We start from the raw sequence: 9,814 nt of genomic DNA, 5'->3' as shown, positions 1-9,814 counted from the left end.
ATCTCAAGAAAATAAGTTTTCAGAGATTTTTCAGAGGATGAATAACCTGTCAATCGTTATAGTCTTATCAGGTATTCACTTATTTTCCTATGTCTAGCAAGGATACTATCTCTCATACCTTAAGACTTCTTTCTTCATTTGTAAATTCAGTTTTCCACTCCTACCTATTTTGATTTTCTTTGTATTTTGTTTTTCTCTCTCTCACTCAAAGAATAGATTTAAATGAGAGAATAAATTACTTTTAAAACAAATGAATATATTTTACTTGCTTCAAAAGCATGTGCTGGTTTTTTTTTTTCCCAAAATGTTGCAGTTAATCTTGGTTATTACAAACTCCACAACGGAATATAAAAAACATTTTCAAGATATACAAATATGCATTTTTAAATATCTTATTTATTCTTCATTTGCTCACTGTCTTTTATAAACTAACTTTTTAGATTTTATTCTAATTTGTTATATATGAGAGCAGAATGCATTTCAATTCATATTACACATATAGAGTACAATTTTTTATATATCTTGTACCCAACATAAAGTCACACCATTCATTTCTTCATACATGTTCTTAGGGTAATGACATCCATCTCATTCCACAACCTTTCCTATGCCCATGCCTTCTTTCTTCCCCTTCATTCTCACTGCCATATCTAGAGTTTTTCTATTTCTCCCTCCTCCCCATTACAGATAAACAATTTTATATCAGAGAAAATATTAAGCATTTGTTTTTTTGGGACTGGCTCTCTTAGCATCATATTCTTCAACTCCATCCATTTTCCTCATATGTAACGATTTCATTATCTTTTAATTATAAGCAATATTTGATTGTGTATAAAAATGACATTTTATTTATCAATTCATTTACTGAAGGGCATCTCAGCATACTACAGGGATGCAGCTACATCAATGTTTATAGCAGCAAAACAAAAACAATGCTTTTAACTACCAGATTATAAATGCTTTTTCTAAAAATCTAATATAAAGATATAAAAATTCTACTTTACATGGTTTCTATTGAACATTGTGGATGTTGAAGGTGTTACATATTCTCTTGTATATTTGTTATCAGAAATACTATTATTTGTTCTAATAAAAATGCTTCTAAAATAAAAATATTAAATGGAGAAGCCAATAAAGTAATTTGCTTGCATCATAATTTATTAGGTGCAAAAATTTGTGAATGTTATAATAGTCTTAGGTGTAGCTAGATTTGAGTTTAATCTTAGGTTTTCTAACTTAATAACTCTATAAACTATGACATATCACTTAGACTCAGGGAATCTCAGTTTGATCATCTGTTAATCATTAATAAGTGCTCTCTGATGTTCTGGAAAACTTGAACATGCCCAATATTGTTTTCCTTACTTATATATTATAAAAGAATTATTCAGAATTCCCTAAAATAAAGTAGCCCTTAAAAACAACAAGTGCTCTATACAGTGTAGACATGTAGTGTTCATAACTCTTAAGTGAGATTAGAAGCTTAGTTTGTATACTTCATGAATTCAAGTTTCATGAACAGGAAATAAGACAATGTTTTTATACCATAAAGAAGTTCTCATAGAAGGATAGGTAGAAACTGCAGTCACTCATCTCCATGAAGACCCAATATCACATCCACTACATTTGCAAAAAAGTATCTCATTACATCAAAACTGGTATATGAGATGCAACCTCACTAAGAGTCTCACCAAGCACAAAAATTCCTGAGCACCATATATGGAAGGGATGAAGCCAGGACCAGATCAAACAGAAGTCTGCTGGCATTAAGACCTGTAACCACCCTTGTGGTGTAGTTGAATCCAAAGAAAACCCAAAGCATGAGTATTGGGGTTTAGAGATAAGTGTGCAAAAGGCTTAATTTTTCTAAGGCAAAGAAGCAATGTAAAACATAATTGTAACTATGCAGTTATAAATCACTATTTTGAATAGAGGGACAGAAAAACAGAGAGAAGAACACAATTAAACAACAGGATAGAGTTTTTAACTCATAATAGAAAGTTTGAGAATCCTTACCAAAGGGATTAAGATGTTCCAGAACTTGTCCTTCCTGAAGATAATTTGTGGTAGGAGTGAGTTTTGTGTTTCTTGGGCAGAAATATAGAATAAGAGAAGGAATAGCACAAGCACAAAAGTCACAGAAGGAAGCTACAGTCTAGTGAGATGTTCAGTTACAAATTTTCATTGTATTTCTCATGTTGTCATTCAGAATTATTATTAATATTATTATTTAAATCCAGAATTGAACACACAGGCACTTAACTACTGAGCAAAACCCCAGCTCTTTCTATTTTTTTTTTTTTGAGACTGGATCCTGCAGAATTTCTCAGACTGGCTTTGAGCTTGCAATCCTAATGCCTTAGCCCCTAGAGCCAACCAGGATTATGGGTGTTCACCACCATACTCAGCCTGAATTTTTTTTAACTGATTTTATTTTTATATATCAGGACTACTTCTGACAATTATTGTATTTTCTTTTACTGATGCTTTGAATAGAATCTATAACTTATACCACAAATAACCTAAGAACTCACTCTTCACATAAATATGATATAATCGTGGCCATGACTGGAAAAATGAGTCTACAGTTCTTGAAGTGACTACTTAACTATGGTCAAGCATAATGCTGAGTCTTTAATATTGATCCTTAAGAAATTTGAAAAAGAATATAGCACATTAAGTGTATATTTTAATAAAATTAAAAAGCCTTGAAAAACATGTCCCAGAGTCTTGTGCTTCAATCCATTATAAATAATGTTTTAGACTGTATATTTGAGAGAATAAATGTTGTTTAGGACCAACATCTCAGTGATTTATTCAGTCAATATTTATATCTGACTCTAAAAGTTCTAAAGTAAACAAAATCTCATGATCAGGAAAATCTCTTGGGTGGTTTACATCTGAGATTGTTTTAAGAACTCTGGGGTTCCTGCATTTAATGGGTTTTATGGATCATTTTCCCTCTACAATTTGTTAGTATTACAAGAGTACATGTCCCCCTGAAAAATACCCATCTTAGTCTCCCAAGCCTTAGAAACCTCCACTTTGTGGTGGTGGGCTGTAGGAGAGGCATGACCCTCCAGAGTCAGTTTGGCTTTCAGCACACTTGTTTGGGCTACTTGCTATCTTAAAGGCTATTTTCCATCATAAAGTATACTCAGAAAGTTATTTTGTGTATGGAGAAAAACTTGAATTTTTATTTAACTTTCCTTTCAGCTGACTCTTGTCTCTTAATCAGTGATGAATATCTATTAATAATTTTACATGAATAATAAATGACAAAACATATTTCACAGGATAAAATTATAAGAAAAATAGAATGAATCATTATGCCTTCATTAAGACTGCCAAATGAGAAAGAAAATTAATTTATTTTAAATATTTGTCATTTTAAATTATTGTACTTAAAATATTGTAACAGGGTAATTTTACAACTGTTTCCTTATCTTAATAAATATGATTGAAACTTTATTAACTTAAAGATTATATCCTTTCAAACCTGACCGCAATGAATCACACCTTACCAGGTGCAAAACTCAAAAATTAAGGCACAGACTTTGTATATTAAAAACAAGATTAAAAAAAAAAAAAAGATGGACATTATAAAATCTGGAAGATAATGTTGAAAAGATTCTTCAGAGAGAAAACAGGAGATTAGTCAAGGAGAATAAATTTCTCTAACATAACTCTAAAATGAGAGAAATGAGATTATGGAAGGAGGAAATAAAACATGAAAAAAGAGAATTTTCTACTGCTGAGGGGATATGTGAATCTTCAAAGAGTATAAAGTCTTCCAGAAAGGAAAAAGTGGTCATAAATAAAGATGCCAAAACCACAGTTGTCCCTGAGTTATCTAAAGACACAGGAGCAGTCCTTTCAAGTTTTTTGAGATACAGTTTCAAACTAAACTTCCCAATCAGTCAACTTTTCTTAAAACTAGCCGCTAAACATAAAGACCATGCTGTCTACACAGACTTCATATCCTGTGATATTACTGTGTACATATTTTAAACAATTTCATCTGTTGCTTAATTAATTTTTAAAAATGCTTGCATTCTGTAATGGAGTCCTTTGTAAATTATGTGATAAATATTGAATCAGAAAATAGTTGTCTACCAGAGCTAGAATATCAATTAGGACATGGTGAAAGTCATTAAAATTAGCTCATCTAGTGAACTAGAAGTAAAAGTGTCCCAGGAAGGAATGTAAATGTGCTAGATTACATTTAACTTCTGAATTCTTACCATGTATCCATTACAAATATAAGGTTTGGAGGAAAACATATTTTATTAAGACAGTGTGTACTAGTCTGTTCTTTGCCTTGCCTAAGGGAGGACAGGCCTCACAGACCAGCTCCATTCCTCTTTGATATAGCCCTATATGTTATTTGATTCTGCACTGGCTTTGGCCTTGTTCTTCAGTTCCTACTCTTCTATAGCATTTTTCTTCTGACATTATCCAAATAGTGCTCCTCAGAGCCTCACTCTAAGTTGTTCTACACCTTTTATATTATGAGCAACAAGCACAGGGTGATCATTAATTATTGAACAAATACTAAGGCAAATCACTATTAAAAATAGACAAAAAGAGAGCTAACCACTTTTTAAAAACTGTTTTATGACCTAAATATAATTACTCAAAAACTTGTTTTTCATTGTTGTTGTTTTTGTTGTCACAGTGGAAAGCTTTGAGAGAGACACATGGACAGACACAGAGGAAATATGAAATTTCTGAAGTTAAACCTTGTTGTGCACACCCATTTCTCAAGTCTTGGCTTGGAATTCAGATTCCTATTCTGTAATACATTAAATCATCAAGATTTGGTAAATTAGAATGTTTATCAGTTTTGACTTTAGATCCAAATTGATTCTAGATATTGTCTTGCAAATAATTCATTTGTTTCATTATTTTCAGGTTTTGAGGCTTACTTAATATTCTTATCATCTTTCTCTTATACTTGTGTCATTCAGAGAAAGAATTGCTGTACACTTTCATATGTGTTTTCTTAAGGGTAAAGCTTCAGAGTATTTGTTCAGGTAACAACATTATTTCAATTTAATCTCATGCTAAAACTATTCTAAATACTCTTTTCTATGCTTTTACATTTTCAAATTGAGGATTTTTTTTCAGAGCATATTTTATTGAGTATTTGTATTTCACAATAACAGACTCAGAAAGTTTAGTCACTAAAAGCCATTTATTTACTGAGATATCTACAATTTGGATTTTTCATTTTTTAAGCAGCTACAATGATATTTGATAATAATATTTATGATGTTTTCATGAACAAAAGTATTACAAAAATAGATTTATTTCACTATATCCTAATAAAAGTGGACATGAACATATAAATCATTATTTAAATGTTTAACTATTTTCACCTCTGAGTATATTTTACAATATAATTCTAAAATAAAGCTTATAAGATTTATTAATTTATGTATATTTGTACAATATTTTACATAATGTAATATATATATATTATATATATATATATATATATATATATATATATATATAATTTACCTACAACTAAAAAATAAATATGAAAAATAATTACCCACTACAGGCATGTGAACTCATGGTGGAGTAAAGATGATCCTCAGGGAGACTCCCATGGCAGTTATACTTATTGCTTCAAGTCTTTGATTTTATAATGTTTTCAGTGTTGGTTAGTAAATCAGAGACTCTACCAGGCAGACCATATCCTTGGCAAAATAGAATGCAGCATAATTACAAAGGAGGGAGAAGGGATGAAAATAAGAGAAACTGAGGGATGAGATTTACTAAGTGATGTATGTACGTATACGAATATACCCCAGTAAATTCCACCTTCATGTATATCTAAAAAGCACCAATTTGATAAAATAATAAATAAATGGAAGGAAGACAAATAAGTGGCAGGGAGTAGAGGAAAGGAGAAAAACAAAAGCAAACAAACAAACAAAATGTACAAGTACTGGGGATGAAATGTAGCAAATTATATCTCATGCATGTGCGCATGTCAAAATGGACCCCACTATTGTTACCACTGTTAATGAGTCCTTGATTCCCTAATGTTGAAGTATAACACCACAGAAGCACAGCGAGGCAAGGTCAGAGTGGAAAGTAGAAGTTTATTAAAGGACAGCAGAAAAGGCTTCTCCCAGAGGTGGAATCCATGGAAGCATGGTTGTCTCCCCTTTTATAGCTAATTTTCCCACATTCTGGTCACATTCCTGTCCTTTGTTCTGTCAAGGGTGTGGCACAGGTGGGCCAAAGGAGTAATCTGGGCAGGAAGGACTTTTGGGTCAGCATCTTCAAGTTTGCTGGGAGCTGTTTCATTAACACTTCTTTGGGATGGACTCTGGGCCTTGGGAACATTAACATGAGTTGTCCTGCTTTTCCCAGACTTCATTAACATTCCAAGAGTTGTTCTGCTTTTCCTGGAATTCATTCTCAACCTGGCCTCCATTTTGGATCTTACTTGATATTACACCTGATTTACCTAACTACACTGACTACCTATCTTTAAATATGGCTTCACTATTATGTATAATTAAGTGCACTAATAGAGTATTTTGAAGTGAGGAAAAATATACATACACTGCCAATTAAACTGGGACTTTCTCAACTAAAGTAAAATGTAATTGATATGTTAGCTCCATAAAAGCTATGGAATAAGTTTTTTTTAAAAAATTGTGATTTTATTAGAAATAATAATATATTGTTGTGGGAAACAGACTAGAGGAGAAACAGCAAGTTGCACTCAGAGAGGAAAAGAAATCCAAATTTTATTTTACTCTGGAGGAGCCCAAAAGAAAACAAAACTCCAATTTCTGAGTATCCATTCACAGTTTCTCGCTACATTTATAGGCTATCAAGTGTCACAAATTTTCTAGTCTACCTGATATATGGTTGCTCACAGAGTGTCTTGTTTTCAGAATCAAGAGTGTGATCAGAGGAAGTCCTTCTTACAAGGACTTTGGTAAATATCTGGCCTGGGGCCTAAAGCCTCTGCAGGTGCATTTACACTTCAAAGGAAAGTAGTTGGACTCCCAGGAAAAGTTATCTACAATGCAAATGGTAGGTAAGCACAGAAAATCAGGTTGCCTGGAGAAAGATGAGAGATGGAAAGGGAATTGTCCCCTTGCCTAGAATTGGTTTCTCACCATTACATTTTTACAATTTTATTTTCCAACCCAGCCTGTTTTTTTGCTATCACAATGTAACAAATAATTTATTGGTCTTAACACATTTACTTTTCAATATTTTTTTCTATTACTTTAATACTGAAAAAACAAACAAACACTAAAACATCAAAGAAAACAAGTAATGGAGTGCACTTGGGCGCCATCCCCTCAGGCTGAGGATCCGCCCTCAGTATTCCTGTTTAGTTTCTGCAAGGTTCACAGAAACCACTGGGGTCACTGTGTTAAGATGATGAGAGTCACAGCCTTAAGAAATGGTATTTGTTTACAGTGACACTGTATAAAATAGTGAAGGAGAGACCAGGGCTCATAGCTAGGTTTTCCTAAACTCTCAGGGCCAGGACAGGCCCACCCTTTATTCCTAGAATTTTTTTTTTTTTTTTTAGGAATCTCCATACAGCTTTCCAGAGTTGTGCTAATTTGCAATTGGCATTTCCGCCAACAACATATGAGTTTACCTCACCCAATCCTCACCAGCATTTAATATTATTTATATTCTTTATGTTTGACATTATAACTGAACTGAGGTGAAATTTTAGTGTAATTTTCATTTACCAGTTTACCTAAACTTTTTTACCTAAACTTTGTTTACCTAAACATTTTTATTTATTCTTTTGAGAAATGCCTATTTATTTCTTTTGCCCATTTTTATTGAGTTTTTTTTCTTACTACTGTTGAGTGTTTTGAGTTCTGCTTTTATCTTGGTATTAATATGTGGTTGGAAGTGAAGTTGCAAAAATCTCCAATTTTGTAGGCTTTATTCATACTTCTGTTTCCTTTGGTGTGAAAAAGCTTGTTACTTTAAAGTCATGTCACTTATTTATTCTTAATTTTATTGTTTAAATTTTATGGGTATTTTCAATGAAGTTGGAGCCTGTAACAAGATATTGAAGAATCAGTTTTCTATGAGCCCAATCTGGCTTTTTCCACTGACTTTCATGTTCATTTTAGAAATCTTTTATTTTGAATTGAATCACATAGAATAAATAGCACTTTACATTTTGCTTTTCAAATGCTCTACAGCTTCTGCCAAATAGTTCATTATCCATGAGTATTAAAATGCATGAAAAGGATGATGAAATAGAAAGCTGAATAAAAGAAAATGACTTTATAATAGCCATGCATTTTTCTTCTTTTTATTTCTTTCTTTCTTTTTTCCTTTTCTTTCTTTATTTAGTTACTTGTGTTTTTTTTTTGCTTGTTTGTTTGTTTGTTTTTAGTACAAGGTGTAAGAGTAAAAGAAATTGAAGTTAAAGTGTAAAAAAACCGGGTATTGTAAAGTTTCTAAGCTGCAAAGCCTGAGTTAAAATGTAGAGGACTAGGTATTGTTAAGTTCCTATGCTACACCCCAAAAACCTGAAATTCCTGTAGCTGTTAAAACAATTCCCGGGACTGCCCAGTAAATATTCCCCCTGACCATCTAGTTGTTTAATAACCTAGGACCCTGTGCAGCTTGGCACGTAGGCATCTCAGGGCCTAAACCAATCAGTTTGAATGTACCCCCCCTTCCCGCCCGACCTGTTCCCGCCAATGAATGTGCTAATCAAGTTTGAGAGTTGTTGTTCGATTTTCCCGCGCCTCATGATGATTTGTTCTGATGTATGCAAAGCCCCCACCCTCCCCAAAAAGTGTACTTAAGCACTGCTTAACCTCTGCTCGGGGCTCTTGGCTGCTCTCCCTTCTTGAGTGAGCCTGGAGCCCCAGCGCGCTGGATTGGATCCTCAATAAATCCCCTTTTTCTGTTGCATGAGCCGGTCTCTTGGTGGTCTCTTCCTCCAACGTTCGCCGGACCCTTACATTTGGTGCGTTGGCCAGGAATCCCGCAGCGCCGGACAAGGAGACCCCAACAGACTCCTCTGGGGGTAAGTAGGGCGCCTTTTTCCTTTTTCTTGCGATTGCTCAGGTCAGGTCAGGTTCAGTTTAAGGGTTGGCAGAATGGCTGCCGGCGGAGAGCGTAAGCTCCCCCTGGCGGTGGTGGACAGACGTGTCCTGAAGCCACAGGCCACGTCCCCAAGGGACGCCTTGGAGGACTCGGGAAACTGGGGGACGGAAGCGCCCTCAACTCGGAGGTGTATTCAGTGATTCTACTGCCAACCCATCAGGTTCTGCCGGCTACTTTAGTCTTGTTCATTGTTTCGTGTTGAGTTTACTGTGAGCCTTTAGGGTACTCGTGTTAAACATTTACTGTTTGTCCTTGTCTCTGTGTCACGTTTGTATTGTCCCTGTCTTTGCCTGAGTAACTCCCAGTATGGGACAAAGCCATTCCACGCCTCTGTCCCTGACCCTTGATCCCGCTCAAGGGCCCAGAATCTGTTCTCACCTTTTATACCCCTTTAGCTGTGTTTTAAAGAACTTTGAAAAGAGAATTCAAGAGGGCGTGAAACCATTAACAGGTAAACTGGTGGGGTCCGTGCACAGTCCACCCGGAGGAATTAACCCAGTGGTATGGCGAATCTTACCCGCCCCCGTTTTCCCAGCCCCTCCACCCGTCTGTCCTCTCCGCCCCGTTGCTGTCTCCCCTCTCCAGAGGGGGGGCGCTCTGGAGGGCGTGGGGGGCAGGCGGGCGAGGTCCCGCCACCGGGCTCATTTCCACCATGGCTCCGGGATGGCTGGGAAGGCCCGGT

This window comes from Marmota marmota, unplaced genomic scaffold (genome assembly GCF_001458135.2).
Source record: "Marmota marmota marmota unplaced genomic scaffold, marMar, whole genome shotgun sequence".
In the NCBI taxonomy this organism is placed as follows: Eukaryota; Metazoa; Chordata; class Mammalia; order Rodentia; family Sciuridae; genus Marmota; species Marmota marmota.
The sequence above is the reverse complement of the archived record's forward strand: the minus strand, read 5'-3'. Positions refer to the sequence as shown.